Here is an 18,787-nt window from a genome sequence, read left to right as displayed (position 1 = left end):
CAAAGTCATGGAACCTTTAAAAAAAAATTCAAGTAGCTTTTCATTTCTAAATCAAAAGACAGAAATTAGAAATTATATTTTGTTTAAATAAAATAAAGCCTATATATTTTCCCCTCAAATCCTCATTACTGCGATGCATAATAAATCTTGTGCTCATATTATCATAAATGTAATGTGAGAATAAAAAAAAAAAAAAAAAAAAATGAATACATTATAGTAGTATTTGTTATACTGCTTTAATTTAAATCGGGTCCCATTATGGTACTGAGAAATCCCAGACAGCAACATAGTGTCGGGGTGTTGCTGACATATGTTGCTGTCTGGGATGTTAATGCGAAACAATCCTAATAGTCCTAGATGTAGTCCTAAGTATTCAAAAACATTTTAATTCATTCTTATTCGATTCTTGAATTCTAGAAATCATCTATGATTTTAGGTATTGAATATAACTGAGACTTTTCTTGACAGTTTCATCTTAATGTCAATAAAGTTCTGACTAGGGGTGTAATGGTTCATGTATTTGTCCCGAACTGTCACGGTACGGACGTCACAGTTCGATGCATTCAGTCAGATGACGAATACAGTCAGTCACAGGCGGTCCACACTCCCATCCAGAAGGGGGCGCGCGTGGTAATGCAACATTGTTTGCTAACAACCACAACAGGAAAGAGAGCAGAATAAGAGACGATCTAGAGTTCAGACGGCGGCACGCAAGAGCTTACTAGCCTATATGCTGAGTTTCGATTCATTTTTGTTATACGCTCCACAAATGTTTTAAAAAGGAAACTGGGACGGAAAAAAAGCGGCATCTTGATTGTTTCTTTATTTTACAAAAGCACAATGTTTTGTTTTTATTGTGAGTGACCCTTTCAAATGATGACTTACTCGTATCTGTATGATCATAGATTATGGCTATTCAACTTGCTTCATTCGAGGGCCGGATTATCAAATCGAAAAGTTGAGGTGGGTCGGTGGGTTGGTTTGGGGGTTTAGCATAACACAGGCTACTCACTCCCACTGTATATAACATGTCTAAACACAGGTTAAAAACTATACGCACCTTCACAAAGACATAATTTCATAACAAAAATGAATTATATATTCCTCTACCTACCTTCCTACCCAATAAATCTAATGCAATATAAATTACTATAACATAGTATTCAATATAAATAATTCCACATTTCTGCCCAAACCATAAATTACTACAGTAGTGATTAGGGGATTTAAAGTCTTCTAATTTCGTTCATGGCACAATGTTTCTGCTGTTTTCTTCATCAGTCTTGTTGGGAATGTCGAGGTGGTTTTGTCGAAGTGATTTGTGGTTTGTAACAGAGAGGTGTCTGTCGAACTGAAACGCTTCCCACTGGTTGTCGCAACGCTGTTTAATACAGATTTTCTGAATTTCGATTTCTTGAAACCATCACTCCCTTTCTCAAAACCTTAAACAAAAAAACGAATTCAACCACATTCACAGAACCTCAATCAAACAATTCCCTCAAAACCATTTTATCAAAACCAAACAATGCTCTCATAACACACAGCGAGTCAATATTATAAACATAAACACTACAGATCATTCGTTAGACACTACATAAAAAAATGGAGAACACAGAATCCAATGCAGTTACAGAAAAAAAGTATATTGTAAGTAAACAAATTTTGCAATTACGTAAAAAAGTAGTAAGTAGAAAGGTGAATAAATTGTATACACTGCAAGTATAGTATTACTGAATATTGAATAGTAGGCCTATCGAATGCCTGTATATTCAGCACTTGTGCTCTGTGAAAATACACTGACCCAACTGAAAAGCCACGAAGGTTACAGTAAAAAACTCTAAATGGAAAGCATGTAACAGTAAAGTACACTCAGAAGAGTTGTGCAACTGCAGAATCAAGGTCAGAGAGAGATGTTATTCAGCTTCACGTCTTCATGTCGGTCCGGCCGCAGGAGTTTCTCCACATCTCAGACAATGCCGTCTCTGCAGGAAAAGGGAAAAAGCCTAAAGCAGATCCAGCCTTGACTACATTCTCCACACCTGCTCTTCCTCGTCCTCTTCCTCTTCCTGCTTCTTCACTTCCTCTTCCTGCTTCTTCACCTCCTCTTCCTGCTCTCCCTCTTATATTGTTTCCATCCATTGTTGGTATCAACAATCAGCGCAACATTTTAAGTCAATTTTGGGACTCTGATCTGACTTGTATGTACAGTTGGTTTGGTCACATCATTAGAAACAAGTGTGAACAATTTTGAGTCATTGTGTGTAAACGATGACAACTGTGTTGTAGTTGTGTTTAACTTTCAGCTGCCTGTGTTTAGCATTTTGAAACATAATTGCATCACAGTGCAAAATGTGTTTTAGTGAGTGAGAATGTGTTTAGAGTGCATGTGATTTCCAAACAGGGTTTTAACTGCCTGAACTTGTTTAATGTTTTACAGAAAGAGTGATTTATTCGACAAATTGGTTTAGGCTATTGAGAATTTGGTTCAGGGAACGGGGTTTAGTGTTTTAGCAATTCAGAAAAACTGTAATAGTGTCCGGGACCGGGAGTAACTGCAACTCCGTGCTGGGCCGTGCTGAAACAACTGAAAACAGCGCTATATGTTGTTCCTGTACTGACCGAGCACAGATGATTCAGTCCGTTATGCAAGCGCGTTTCAAAAGAATCGAACCAAAATAACACTGAAAAAAACAATAAGTAAAATGTACTTAATTTTTCTTTGGCAAGTTTTTGCACGAATATTTTTTTTAAGTAAATTTCACACGCATATTTTTAAGTAAATTTTACATATGGAATTAAATAAACTCTACTTGTCTAAGTTAAGTGAAAGTAACTAAGGATACAAGTAATTTTATCTTGGCTAGAAAAAGGTTATATCTATTTCCTGTGCATTACATTTCACTCAAAAAATATAACATTGAATATAACCACTCTTTGAAATTAAATGCTTTACTTAGAAATATCTAATTAATACTTTAGATATTTCTACATATAAGAAAGTAAATGTCATGCGAACGCATACAGAGATCTCAATGTTTGGTAGACAATACACAATGACGGTAACATTTGATGGATCGTTTTTGTGTTTGAATGTGTCATTTTGAGTGGAAAATTAACTCCAAATGTCACAAAAGGGCAAGTTACTAAACCTAACAACCAAAGCAATGATAAAACAGTGTAAATAAAGCTGGAAAACAGTGAAAAATCAACCTCATTCATTATTCAAGGCCCAGTGCATGATGGGAACACCAGTATCAGAAAAGTTGAGTCATTTTACTTCATTTTATAACGTTGATATTTACGCTTTCTACACGCTTGAGTTGAGTACCAATATAGAATTGACTTAGTTTTTTTAATTCTTGCCTGAACTAACTAGTATTTACTTCACCACAAAATCCTTTTTATCAGTGAGTGATAAATTTACAAATGATTGGTATCGCTGGTTCAGTCGACAGAAGTACGGGCCAGGAAAAGAGGAGGAGGGAGGTTGGTGCCGGCGGGCCGCCAGTTGAATAGCCCTGCCGTAGATGATGGAGTATTTTAAAGTTGTTTCCGCTGTTTTAATGAGACACAATCATTCGGTATTGTGCCGATTTGTGTCGTGGAAGTCCAGTAATGAAATATGTGTGTCCTGGAAATGGGAAGCCTCAGGTGTCGCTTCACTCGCTGTGTCCTCGGGGAAAGGTGAAGTAGGCTCAGATGTAGATGGCCCTTTTTCTCCTTCTAGCTCATCTTGAAAAAGCGTAATATTGAACTTTGTACCGAATGTACCAAACTCTAATCGCACAGTGACCCCAAAGTCGAGGTATACAAGTGAAACGCGAAAAATCTGAATATCGTGCAAAAGTTTATTTATTTCAGTAATTCAACTTAAAAGGTGAAACTAATGTATTATACAGACTCATTACATGCAAAGTGATATATTTTGAGCCTTTATTTGTTATAATTTTTGATGATCATGGCTTACAGATATGAAAACCTTTTCACAATATTCTAATTTTGAATTTGGGGTTTTCATAAGCTGTAAGCCATAATCATCAAAAATTATAACAAATAAAGGCTCAAAATATCTCACTTTGCATGTAATGAGTCTATAATACATTAGTTTCACCTTTTAAGTTGAATTACTGAAATAAATGAACTTTTGCACGAGATTCAGATTTTTCGAGTTTCACCGTATACGAACCATGACTTCTGTGTCTACGACCCTTCGACTTTCCAGATCCTCCACCTTTCTACACCAAACAGATGTAGCCTCGTATTCCTGGCCCTCTTCATTTCATGCTTATCAGCACACACAGCTGATATCAGATTTATTCAAATACTCTCCACATTCGATTCGACACAAACGGCTACAATCTGCAGCATCTAAATGAATTGTAGTTTATCATATCATTTGCATTTTTTAATTATGCTGCAAGGCAAGAAAGCAAGGGAGAGAGTGAGAGGGTATGAGTGGGAAAGATGAAGTGCTGGAGCCGCTGTTGGCCCGAGTGCCGTGAAAGTGAAGAGAAAGAGGAGGGAAAGTTCTGCGCTGTAGGAGGAAGCGCAGCGTGGGATCACAGGAGGTCATGTGACCACTGAAGCACTGAAGCGTGATGGTGCACGGACACACTCTCAGGGAAGCGGTCACACAGGGTCAGTCTCTCACGTCGCCCAACAAAATGTGACAGTAATGCACAAAAGTTCAGAGGAGACGGAGAAAGACAGAGTCAGGATGTTAAGAGATGGTATTTATGGTTCAAGCGCCATCTGTTAAACACAAAGGAGCCAGAATGTTAATTATTAATCATTAACCATCCTCAGTTCCACCCACAGTCCTCTCATCTCAGAATAAAATGTATTTGATTTACTGAGTCACAAAAGTTGCTGTTTAAAACCTTTGAAGTTCAAGGTTTTGTAGGCAGATCTCTGTCTGTCTGTCTGAAAAAGTTTAGAATAATGTTTAAAACCCTTGAAGTCCAAGGCTTATAGGCAGAAAATGAAATCTATCTATCTATCTATCTATCTATCTATCTATCTATCTATCTATCTATCTATCTATCTATCTATCTATCTATCTATCTATTTATCTATCTCTATAAGTTTTTCTGCCAATAAACCTCCAACTTCAACTTTTAAACCAAGCTTTGTCATGCCAATATTTAAAGCTTGACTTTACAAAGATTGTTATTCTAGTTCAAATCATTTTAATTCACTTTCTTGCATTCAAATTCAGGAGCTGAAGTGAAATTTAAATGGCATTCCCAATTCACTTCTGAATGGCACACATTCACACGTCACTAATACAGCGAGCACATCTGCTCTCGAGCAGTGTCTGAGAGTCAGAGTCTGGCACACTGTGTTTAAATAAGTTTTTTTTGTTACCTGGAGTGTGTTATTAAATGCATTATGCCTTTACTCTTTTCTAAAGCCCCGGTATTACACACAGACCGTGGCGGTTAGAGCACCTGTGGAGGTGTGTGTGTGTGTGTGTGTGTGTGTGTGTGTGTGTGTGTGTGTGTGTGTGTGTGTGTGTGTGTGTGTGTGTGTGTGTGTGTGTGTGTGTGTGTGTGTGTGTGTCTGTGTGTTCCATCATGCAGTGCTGGACTACAAATGCCCACTGTCACCCCTATTTCACCCCCCATTACCCTGGGCAGGAGGGCCAGTGGAGTGTGTGAGGGCACAGCAAATGAGAGTAAATGGAAGAAGAGGGAGTGAGCGAGAAAGAGAAAGAAAAAGAATCAAACAGAGCAATAGAAAGCATAGAATATGAAAGAGATCCCAGTGTATTATTTTGGTTCAGATTTTACGGAACAGTAATACAGACTCATGCACACATCTGCTTACTTTCAGAAAACAGTTTCTATAGCAGTCTCATGTGTCTATCTCCTCCATCTGTTCTCCTGTGTGTGTGTGTGTGTGTGTGTGTGTGTGTGTGTGTGTGTGTGTGTGTGTGTGTGTGTGTGTGTGTGTGTGTGTGTGTGTGTGTGTGTGTGTGTGTGTGTGTGTGTGTGTGTGTGTGTGTGTGTGTGTGTGTGTGTGTGTGTGTGTGTGTGTGTGTGTGTGTGTGTGTGTGTGTGTGTGTGTGTGTGTGTGTTCCTACAAGCACAGTGGGAATCATAGCAGGAAACTGTGAGCAACTACACATATAATAGCAACAAACACACATAAATACACTGCCACACATTATGTTGTGAATTTGAAAAGTCACAGTGCATTACTGCTGACCAAATTACTCATTATTGCTCAAATAATTTTTTAGGTACATTGTTTTTACATCGGCATTTATATCACCATTTCAATGCACATGCAAAAATGTTTTTTTTGTGTGTGTTTTTTTTTTTTTTGCAGCAATGTGTGGAATCTTGTTTCCGTCACAGAATAAAAAATAAAAAAGGTAATTGCAACTTTTTTCTCACAATTGCGTGATCAGAACTGTCTCACAGTTCAAAGTCAGAACTGTGAGATATAAACTCGCGAGTTATAAAGTCAGAACTGTGAGATATAAACTCGCGAGTTATAAAGTCAGAACTGTGAGAAATAAACTTGCAATTCTAACCCTTTTTTTTCTCAGAATTGCATGTTTATTTCTCACAATTCTGACTTTATAACACGCAATTGGGATACAGTATATAAAGTCAGATTTTCGAGTTTATTTCTTACAATTGTGAGTTTATACCTCGCAATTAAGATAAAAAAGGCGCAATTATCTTTTAAAATGTTTTGTTCTGTGGCGGAAACAAGTTTCCATAGCAATGCCATGGAAGAACCATTTTTGTTTCTAAAAGAATAATTTTTCCTTAGTTTGAAGAACATTAAAAAAAATACACTATAAAGAACCTTTTATGGTATGGAACGGTTTCATGGATGTTAAAGGTTCTTGGAACCACAGATGCCAATAGAGAACCGGCACTTTTAAAGCCCTATCCGCACTGGATTAGTATTATGTTGACCGCACAGGATAACCGAAGCCTGTGATTTTACTCGAATTTACTGACTTATCTCCCGGATATGATGTCAATAGGCCATTGCTTGGACATGTCTTGTCGTTATGTGATATAACATAAACAGAATAATGTTCCTTACCGCATGCTGCTATTCATGTCATCCATCTCCATCTAATCATTTCTACCAGAAAGACTCGGGAGATAAATTGATATAACAGCGTATATTTATTAACAGCCCAGCAAGCATGAATTTATAAAGTTCTTTGGCGTAGGCCCCGTCCTTAGAGAGCAATGCGAGGGTAGCGGAATCTGCATATCCTGCCTGAAGACGAAGGCAGGGGCGCAGCCGACCCCCCCTGGAGGTTAAGGAAGGGACCATCCTGGTGGTGGTGGGGAGGATGAAGGGGAAGGTGCCGTCTGGGTGGTGGTTGGGGAGGATGGAGGTACTTGGCAGCGTCAGCATCTGCGAACTCAGACGAATGTAAGTACCGATCTTTTATACTGTGAGTGTTAGCACATGATTGGTTAGGAGAGAAGTAATACGTGGCACGCTGATTGAGTCTTCCTGGCAGAACCTACGCTAAAGCTGTCATTTCTTTTTGTTTTTGCTCTTCTGATGGTTTTCAGCTTTCTCTTTCTGCAAATTGTATAGTTGTATGATGTAGCGATATTACCCAGAACCCAAAATACTATCAAGACACTCCAACGCAGCCTCCATTCTTCGCGAAAAAATGGATAAAAAAGCAAACAGGAAACAGAAACCTTGAAAAAATGATATACGACCCCGCCGAATCACAGAGATGCCGATTCGCACGGGACTAATATTATCACAGGACCTCGGTGTACGGCGAAATATGGTCGGTCATTAGCGGGGGAATTTTTACTTTACAAAGTACAGACATGGCCGATTCGTACGGGATTAAGATCTCAGACAACCTCCACAATTATTACAAATAACTACAGGTCTCCAGGTGATACTTATCCCGTGCGAATAGGGCTTAAGAGTGTAGGAGGCAAAATATGGGTCTTTTTTTTGTTATGCGTTGTCTTTTAAACTCTATCTTTTGAAAAAACTGAATGTTCTTGTGTGAAGGAGGAATTTCTGTGAAAGGCTACAATAGACTATTGAAAATGTTATGCCACTTTATTCATTTATTCAACTTTGCCGAACAGAACGGAATCTGACAGGATGAAACATTGCTTTGTGAGTGATTGAGAGTTATAACGTAACGGTGATGACTTTCATTTTTATTTTATTTTATTGTTTATGTATTGTCATAGTGAGTAGTTATATCAGAAAGAAAGGAGTGTTTAAGAGTTAACAAACTAAATGCATCACTAATACTTCGAGTTTACTCTGTTTTTTACCGCCTGGCATAATGTTGTCCTTTCCTGAAGGAGGATCTGCTTAAAGGAACTTGTTTAAAGGGAGATTACAGAAGACTAATGGAAAGTGGCATTAAGTGATAAGTTGATTAACAAACTGAAGAAGCCAAAGAAAACATGTTTTGTTTGAAGCATTTCAATGAGGGGAAAAGGAGAAATGAAGGAACACCTGTAATATTTCTTAATTAATTGACAGTTATGAAGTTTCATATTGTAGCACCCGAGGATATGGCAAATACAGAAACATCTGCTCAAAGTAGAATAACAATTATTTAAAAATTCACCACATGTTCATTTAGTTATGAGATTGTGGTAAACAGAATTTAAATAAAATTAGTTTTTTAGATTTTTAGAATGGTGAGTTTACTATTTTATCAAATTTAATCATATTATTTGACATTTATTTATTGAAGAGGAATAACCCCTTGAGATGAACCATCTCGTTGTCGAGGGGTCCTCGAGTCCAAGTACAGACATTGACATTGACCTTACAGCAGCAGTCAAATAAACCCGAAAACAACAACAAACAACTTACTTTTCAATAATAGTAAGTACAGAAATATATAATACATAACTCAGACATTCATACAAACAAGACAGAGAGAGAGAGAGAGAGAGAGAGAGAGAGAAAGAGAGAGAGAGAGAGAGAGAGAGAGAGAGAGAGAGAGAGAGAGAGAGAGAGAGAGAGAGAGAGAGAGAGAGAGAGAGAGAGAGAGAGAGAGAGAGAGAGAGAGAGAGAGAGAGAGAGAGAGAGAGCTAATCACAAAAGTGGGATCTTATTTTCCATTCCAAATTTCTGCTAAGGATTCTTTTAGAGGCAATTTTACAGAGTCGTTTAATACTGATGGCAGTACACACACACACACACACACACACACACACACACACAGTCCTGGCAGAGCCCAGAAATAATGATAATGAAGATAAATCTAAAGCTGAAGATGTTAGGGGGTGAAATCTCAGTAATGACCGTGCTGGTTTTAATGGCTGCTCACAAAACTCAGGCCAAAAAACAATTTAACTTTGTTATTTTAAAGTTCACAGAGAGATTTGAGGCCAACGGACATGTTTGAGCAAGAGTTTGCATTGTACTTGCAAATCATTTGACTGCGGTGAGAAATCTGCTCTGGGTGACGTAATAAATGTTAACAGCCGCAGACAATCTCATTTCCGTAACTGACGCTCTTTGATGTGACGCTTTTGCACAGTCTAGTTTGATGTTCTTTGAGGAATAATCCAAATATCTGTGTGTGTGTGTGTGTGTGTGTGTGTGTGTGTGTGTGTGTGTGTGTGTGTGTGTGTGTGTGTGTGTGTGTGTGTGTGTGTGTGTGTGTGTGTGTGTGTGTGTGTGTGTGTGTGTGTGTGTGTGGACTGCACGCTAGCAGTGTATTGAGGCCGCTGGAATTGATTAAAAATCGTCATAATAATGGTACACTTTGGGAGCAATTCACTGGAATGAAGTGTGTCCCGCTGTTCGCACCGTTTATTTCACTCAAACATTTTATTTCACTGTTTGAGTTGTTTTAGCACCCAATTTACTGAAGGAATTATGCAAATGACAACGGCATGATGGCTCCATCATTTGATCATGTTACACTGGCACAACTTTTTTAGTGAATTCAATTAGCCCTTTATGCTTTCAGTAAAAAGAGACAAGTAGTGATGCACCGAAATGAAAATTCTGGGCCGAAACCGATACCGAAAATGTAGGATGCACTTGGCCGAAAACCGAAACCGATACCGAAAATGGCTTCTTTTAAAAACTTTAATATATTTATATTGCTTAATTTTTAATGGATCTGAAATGAAAAATCACAAACCAATAGAATAATCAAACTTTTATTACCACTAACAGTTACATAACAAAACCTAAAATATTTTATATATTATATATATTTTATATTGCATGCGCTTCATGAGGCACACGCGCGCGGTCTCTTGCTCTCTCTCCCTCTTTGCCGTGCACGCGCTACACGGTTTGGAGCACAGTCTCTGTCTCGCGGGCGCGCTCGCTCTAGATTCCGAAGATTTTAACTAATTCGCGGGCATCAGTGAGCCGCTATCAATATGCGGGAGACTCCCGGAACTTCCGGGAGACTTGGGATGTCTTTATTTCTATAGCCTACTGAAATAATATCGGCATTATAATTATTGATTTTTCATTTCGCTCTTTTTTGGTGCCCTCTCAGCTCATGCGCGTGGTGGGAGCGGCGGCGTTGGTTGTCCTCATCTGAAACTTTCAAATACTTCCATACCGCTGACATGCTCAACAATCTTTGCAGACGCGTGCAAACAGCTCGACCGTGAGTGAAACCTGCTTGAGCACGGAGGGGAGGGGTGGGTGACGAGTGACAGCTCGACCGTGAGTAAAACCCAAGCGCTTGCGCGCGGATGGGAGGGGCGCGGTTGACATTCATTTTCGGTTGACATTTTCGGCTGGCTTTTTTATTTCGGCCCGAAACCGATAATGCCATTTTCGGCCGAAATTTTCGGCGACCGAAATTTCGGTGCACCCCTAGAGACAAGAATTGAGCATAATTGTGTCAGGGGTCGTTTTCATGAAGCATGGGCAGATTGATATTTTGTGTAAATCATACATAAAACAATTTTTATCAATGGAAAATTGTTCATAAATGATTTTACGAATGAGTTACAGAGATATTCATTATATGCACAACAGATTTATGATGTGTGTTTAACTTTGGCGTTGATAGACTCACGTTCACACAGCAGCCGAATACGGTTGTCAGTCCTGTATCTGAGTCGGTTACGTTCACACACACATACGGTTATTTACCGGAGTGACAACTTTAATCTGTGACCGAACAACACCCGTAACTTTTCAGGACTCACAATCGCATTCTCGGACTGGAGAACTAGTTATCTGTCGCATCATTCACTTACAAAAATGAAAAGCGTAAATATCAACGTTATAAAATTAAGTAAAGCCAACTCAACTTTCTCATACTGGTGTTCCCATCATGCACTGGGGCATGAATAAAGGTTTTCCATCTTTGTTTACACTGTTTTATCATTGCTTTTGTTGTTAGCTTTCATAGCTTGCTGTTTTGTGACATCTGGAGTTCATTTTCTACTCAAAATGACACATTCGTACTATAAAATTATCCGACGAATGTTACTGTTTTTGTGTACCAAGTATTGAGGTCTCTGTGTTTGGGTCAATACCACTTTACTTCTGTAGATATGTCGTCTACACAATATCTACTGTATCATTTACTTATATGTTCTAGTAAAGCACTCACTTTCAAAGCTTAATTCACTGATATATTGTTTGAGTAAATTGTGCTTGAAACAATGTTGCGAAGTAAAAAGTAGAAATTACTCAACAAACTTTAACTGGCCAAATTAAAACTTATTTTCTTTGTTAATCTTCCTAACTTAAGTACATTTTACTTAATTCCATATGTTAAATTTACTCAAATTTCTGCATAATTTCTTTATGTAAAAGTCTGCATGCAAAGACTTGCAAATGAAACACTTATTAAGTTTTACTTTGTTCTTATTTCAGTGTACAGTGTGAGAGAGTTGCAGGTTTTCATGGCTGTTTCCGCTTTCGGTAACTTACAGCGACGGAGATATGAGCTGTGTGTGTGTCGTGTGAAGGTTTCAGATCCAGCACGGGCCGGTTTTACAAAGATAGACTTTGACTATGCTTAGATATAGTAGATAGTCAGACTTCAGATAGACATCTAAATCAGACCGTTTCACAAAGCACTTAAGACTATCTTAAGTAGGACTACACTGCAATGCATTCTGGATAAAATAAGACACTTTTCAAAACAAAAAACATGGCGGATCGAGTAAGCGCATTTAACCGCTCAGTGCAGTTTATCCCAGCAGAAAATATGTGTTTGTTGGAGGAGTATAACAGTTACAAGGACATTTTACTTGGGAAATTTAGCGGAGAATGTAGTAACAAGAAGAAATGTTTGGAAAAGATTGCTATGACAGTTAACAGCGTTAATCCGACCGTTGAGCGTTAAAGTCTTACAGAAAAGATACAAAAACGAAACCGACGATGAAGTCCTCATTATTATATATTTCCAGTAGGTTACTGCGGTCCCTAAAAACCCTTTCCCTTCTCAGTGCTCTCCACGTCGTCTGCAAACCACAAATTATGAGCCATTTTCCCTTTTCTTTTGGCTGTTTGTGATGTAACTGATTGTTACTGCTGGTTGCCAAGGTAACATAGAGTCTTAGACCAAAGTTAGCCTGGGGGTAAGGTGTCAAATTTTTTTGGTCTACATGAAGTCGGTCTTTATTTTTGTGAAACAGTCTAACTAGTCTATGAGCAAATGTTAGACTTGTCTAACACTATAGACCGGTCTAAAATAGCTTTGTGAAACCGCCCCCAGTCACTGTTCTCCACCGGAACGGCTCTCGTCAGTTTTGAGTTCTGCGCGACTCAAATGCTCCTATCATCAGATATATATATATATATAGTCACTGTCACTATAGCCTAAATGCGGTTGTCAATCCCAAAAACTGGCACTGGGAACGTAGACTTTGACAGCTAGTAAATCTTCTAATCGATCCTGAAAACATAAACATCAACTTGCAAGGCCAATACTGAAAAACAAGGTGAAATATTGTGAGTAAAGTCAAGTGTGTGTGTGTGTGTGTGTGTGTGTGATAGATAAATCTACGTTGTTAACTGTCCTTCCACAACCATAATCTAACCTCTCTTATCTCCTCAACCGCAGACTGTCACACATCACTTATGAATTCAAAAAGTCTGATGATATTCACAGAATCCAGCAGAAAGGTCGTAGGTGAGAAGAGTAAGAAGACTTCTGTGCTCATGTATTTTTGAGAAGTGAGAATCCAGCGGTCTGAAAGCTGAAAGATGCACTTTCACAGGCAGTGTATGGATGTAGGAAGGCATCAAGGCACTTCAGAGTTCAATGTTTGCGTAACATCCTCTCTACTGAGACTCCTGCACCGGCTCGGTACTTCTCATTCTTTATAGCCTATAATAAGAACGAAAATAGTCTCTGACAAAGTGGTTGAAAGCTGTAAATTAGTTGATACTCTACCGTTCCAAATTTAGGGTCAGAATGAATGTCATTTGTTTTTTTGGTTTTTTTGTATTTATTCAGCAAGGACACATTTAATGGATCAAAAGTGACAGTAAAGACATTCAAATGTCATAAAATATTCTATTTCAAATAAATGCTGTTCTTTTGAACTTTTTATTCATTAAATCCAAGAAGATCATGCATCACAGTTTCCACAAAAATATGAAGCAGCACAACTGTACAATTGATAATAATAATAAGTAATGTTATGCACCAAATCATCATATCAGAATGATTTCTGAAGGATCATGTGACACTGAAGACTGGAGTAATGATGCTGAAAATTCAGTTTTGATCACAGAAATAAATTACATTTTAAAATATTAAAATAGAAACCCTAATTTTAAATTTTAATAGCATTTAACAATAGTTTTATCTTTAATAACAAATGCAGCTTTGGTGAACATAAGAGACTTTAAAGGATAATTCCGGTATTTAACACCTTGAGTCTATATTGTAGTTTGTTTTGGATGAACAAGAGTGGTGGACAACATTTTTTTGACAATGGTTCCTCTCTCGAGTTTTTGACTATAATAGAATTGGCCATGGACCCATTTAACATTGGAGTCAATGGGCATGTCCGAACATGTCATTAAAACAGCCAATAATGTTCGTTTTACAAAACTGTTAAACTCACCGAGTGGTTAGTGATGTTAGTTGATGATTATAAACAATATATCGTCGCAATATATGATTCCAATCCGTTAATTTAGCTTTAGTGGAACTATTTTTTCAGACACTTCACAACCGTGTAACTTCCGCTCAATATTTGAATCTGAAGCGTTAGCACACTCCCGACCACTTGATGGCGATAACCGATGTTTATGTCTCGCGGGACACTCACGGTCACAGTCGAGTTCAACTTCATATTACAAGTAACAATTAATGAAGGTTTTGTTTGTTTATTTCGCTTACTCTCCCGGAGCACAGTTGCTCTGCTCGCTAGCCTTATGAGAAACGGAAGCGAGCAAAAAGACTACATCGACCAAATGTAAACAGCCCCCTTTCCGTTTCCGGTAGCGCATTTATATTAACGAGCACTCAGTCCTTTAACAGAATTCAATGGGATTTTACAAAATGACGAATAAAACACGACAGAAACTGTATTTCGCAACACTTTTTGTTTCTGGAACATCAACTAACATCACTAATCACTCGGTGAGTTGCACAGTTTTGTAAACGAACATTATTGGCTGTTTTAATGACATTTTCGGACATGCCCATTGACTCCAATGTTAAATGGGTCCATGGCCAATTCTTTTATAGTCAAAAACTCGAGAGAGGAAAATGATTTGTATGTTGTCCACCACTCTTGTTCATCCAAAACAAACTACAATATAGACTCAAGGTGTTAAATACCGGAATTATCCTTTAATGTTGTTATGTAGCATTATGGTGAATACGCACTGCCTTTCCATCTGTTTTTAATGCACATTATGGGATATCGCATAACAAATTCTGGATGGAAACACTTAGATACAAATATATTCTAAAAATGCGCATTAAAAAAAAGTATGTGCTCAATTAGGCTGATACATTTTTGTTATCTAACGCTCAAAATAACTGGTTTGAGTAGGACAAACTTAAATTAAACTAATTAGTTCAGTCAAATTAACTTTTATGAGTATTTAGCACTTTCTTTTTCTTTCAAGTTCACAGAACTGATATATTTTAAGTAAACTGAACTGTGTCACTGTTTTGAGTTTTATGAAATTATTTCTTTTAATTTAGACGAACTTAAGTTTCACTGAAACGGCTGGGATGTATATTTCCCAGCATGCTTTGCCGATGGCACTCGAAAGGGAGAGTAAATGCTAAAATTAAGTGTAATATAATGGGGGTTTTTTGGTGCAAGATTAATGTTAAGTGGGAGATTTAGTAGCGATTCATGTTTTTTTTATGCTAATTTAGAAGAATTTCTGTTAATGTTGGTTTTAGGATAGTTACCATCATGGTGACAAGTGGCAAAATAAAAATCTGCTAGTTCTGCTTACTGAAACTTTGAATTTCGTAACTTAAAAAAATTGAGGCAATCGATTGCCTTAAATGTTTTGAGTTTTGCCAACTTATTCGGGTTTACAGTGTACACAAACTATGATGGAAACACATCTATCAAAAAATCCCTTTATGCGTGATGGGACGGCATAACTGTACTAACCAGCGTCTGAAATGCGGTTTGGTCATTTTAAAATGCCTGAGCAAAGTCTGTCATATAATTACGACTCGGTATAACTGGGTATATATGATTCGGTATATTTCCCTCCCAGAACTGTCTCACACGACTGCCTTCCCGAACAGCATCCGCCTCCGAAAGCAAGATAACATGGACACGTTTTATGCGGTTCGTCGATGGAATATTTTTACATGCGCTCTGGAGATATTATCGTGTGTGTGTGTGTGTGTGTGTGTGTGTGTGTGTGTGTGTGTGTGTGTGTGTGTGTGTGTGTGTGTGTGTGTGTGTGTGTGTGTGTGTGTGTGTGTGTGTGTGTGTGTGTGTGCGCGTGTCAGACTTTGATCAGTAAAGTTCCTGGTGACTTGGAGGCAGATGAAACAGTTTTTCCAAATTAGAGCACCCACTCATTCTCTCACTCTTTCTTCTTCTTCTCTGTATTTTATTCTGCCACACATAAACTCCAGGCTTCACTCTTACACTGCTGTTATCTGCAGACATTTGACTAAATAAGATCAGTCGTTAATTGCCAAATCACATGTTTTTTTGCAGGCTTATTTTAGTCCACCATTTTTCATGCTTTCTTCTTTCTCTTCTTTACTGTGCTTCTGTCCAGCAGTTCACTTCCGTTTTATAGATGATTTACTGCTAAACATAGTATTAGGCCTATTTAATTATAGTATTATTTATATTATATTATAGTATGAGTTAGCTTTTATTTTTACACTTCCAGTTTTCATTTTAATTTTGGTTTAAGTTTAAGTAATTTCATTGTCATTTTTATTAGTTTTGAGGTCTGCAAAGTTTTAAAGATCAAACTGCATGACAAATAAAGTTATTGTCTCCTAAATGAAAGAATAGATTCTGAACTGTTGAAATTAGTCGTCAGTAATTCCAGTCTCACTTCCTGTTACAAACCTACGTAACAATGTTATACATTTGCATAAAGCCAGTCTATGGTGTTCATTGGCTGCCCGTGAACAACGTCTACTTTGACCCTCAAACACTGTAGTTGTATCTGAGACTGGAAGAGTTTGGTTCGTGTCGTTCATGTCAAGAAGACGCTGAGAATCCACTTATGCACTTCAGAAGAACGAAGACTCGCGCTGGAATCGATACGGTAAAACCGACGCCATCGTTACTGTTCGCATCGCTGTTTATCAAGAGCTGAGGAAGGGAGAGACTGAATCTTTGAGAAATGCGGAGATGTTCACTGTATATTATGTGTATATTAAAGGATAATTCCGGTATTTAACACCTTGAGTCTATATTGTAGTTTGTTTTGGATGAACAAGAGTGGTGGACAACATTTTTTTGACAATGGTTCCTCTCTCGAGTTTTTGACTATAAAAGAATTGGCCATGGACCCATTTAACATTGGAGTCAATGTGCATGTCTGAAAATGTCATTAAAACAGTCAATAATGTTCGTTTACAAAACTGTTAAACTCACCGAGTGGTTAGTGGTGTTCGTTGATGATTATAAACAATATATCGTCGCAATATATGATTCCAATCCGTTTATTTTGCTATAGTGGAACTATTTTTTCAGACACTTCACAACCCTGTAACTTACAAAATGACGAATAAAACACGACAGAAACTGTATTTCGCAACACTTTTTGTTTCTGGAACATCAACGAACACCACTAATCACTCGGTGAGTTTAACAGTTTTGTAAACGAACATTATTGGCTGTTTTAATGACATTTTCGGACATGCACATTGACTCCCATGTTAAATGGGTCCATGGCCAATTCTTTTATAGTCAAAAACTCGAGAGAGGAACCATTGTCAAAAAAATGTTGTCCACCACTCTTGTTCATCCAAAACAAACTACAATATAGACTCAAGGTGTTAAATACCGGAATTATCCTTTAAGTGTTTCTTGACCTTGGATGCATGTAAACCTGTTGTAGGAGACTCCAAAACAAAACTAGGAAACTTTAAAATAGCATAACAGGGTCACTTTAAATTTCTCATAATGGACTCTTTTCACAGACTGTGTTATTTCCACGGGTGCCAACATCGCAAATCTAGTTTTTCATATTATATTTATGACACTACACTTTGTCTTATAAAGGTGAAACTTGCAAAATTTGAATATCGTGCAAAAGTTCATTTATTTCACTAATTCAACTTAAAGCTGCAGTCCGTCGTTTTTCCTCTTTGTCGCCATCTCTGTTAGAAATCTGCAATTGCAGTTATTCGCGGAATTATTAACTGTGCGTGGGTAGTAAATCGGCATGAAACAGCGCGGATGAACACAATGTATTGAGGCTGCCGCGTCGCTGTGGATACTGTAACGTTACTGTCACCAGCAATCTCAGAGTATACTTTTTGAAAGTGTCAACATTAGAATTTTCATCGGAAAATGTCATCTGAACAATTAAGTAACATTCACTTTTGTTCTGACCAAATTCGGGGGGTGGGGGGAAGCATTGCAGTAGGCTATCATGCTGATTAAATCTAACGATTGCTTATATCACGTCAAAACGTGAAAAATATATATTTTTTAAGTCTTTGGGTTTTACAACGGGTGAATCTCCAGTTGTCACTGGTGATTGTCGCTTTAAACTTTCGGGATCCGCCATACCAAGTGCTAAGCTAAATCTCTCCACCTCCATCATCCACACACGCTAGCCGGGACTCCTTCTCTATGTGTACAGAAGTGACGTAATGACGCAAAGACATGCTCGAAATTCCCGCGGAAATCCACCAGTACCACTGGAATTAAAATCATTATTACAAGCTTACCGTTTTGAATCGAGGTAAGGCAAGCAGATCGTTTTGAACACTGGCTGGTTACGGTTTTTTTCAAAAATGTCTTTTTTGATATTTTTAAACCCAAAAAAGTGCCGGACTGCAGCTTTAAAAGGTGAAACTAATATATTATATAGACTCATTACATGCAAAGTGAGATATTTCAAGCCTTTATTTGTTATAGTTTTGATGATCATGGCTTACAGATTATGAAAACCTTTTCTCAATATTCTAATTTTGAATTTGGGGTTTCCATAAGCTGTAAGCCATAATCATCAAAATTATAACAAAAAAAGTCTTGAAATATCTCACTTTGCATGTAATGAGTCTATATAATATATTAGTTTCACCTTTTAAGTTGAATTAGTGAAATAAATGAACTTTTGCACGAGATTCAGATTTTGCAAGTTTCACCTGTACCGTGGCAGTAAATTTCCCTCA

At 37.8% G+C, this 18,787-nt stretch overlaps 2 protein-coding genes across 3 annotated transcripts in view; one reads left to right on the top strand and one right to left on the bottom strand.

The window, feature by feature from the left end:
* tm4sf5 (transmembrane 4 L six family member 5) overlaps positions 1-18,787 on the bottom strand; it is a 367,250-nt gene that overhangs the window by 243,181 nt on the left and 105,282 nt on the right. The gene's annotated exons all lie outside the window — the stretch shown is intronic.
* Positions 1-18,787, top strand: part of nlgn2a (neuroligin 2a) — a 245,553-nt gene that overhangs the window by 214,402 nt on the left and 12,364 nt on the right. The gene's annotated exons all lie outside the window — the stretch shown is intronic.

The sequence above is a fragment of the Phoxinus phoxinus genome, assembly GCF_949152265.1.
Source record: "Phoxinus phoxinus genome assembly, chromosome: 2".
Classification (NCBI taxonomy): domain Eukaryota; kingdom Metazoa; phylum Chordata; class Actinopteri; order Cypriniformes; family Leuciscidae; genus Phoxinus; species Phoxinus phoxinus.
This window is presented reverse-complemented; position numbering and strand designations above follow the sequence as displayed.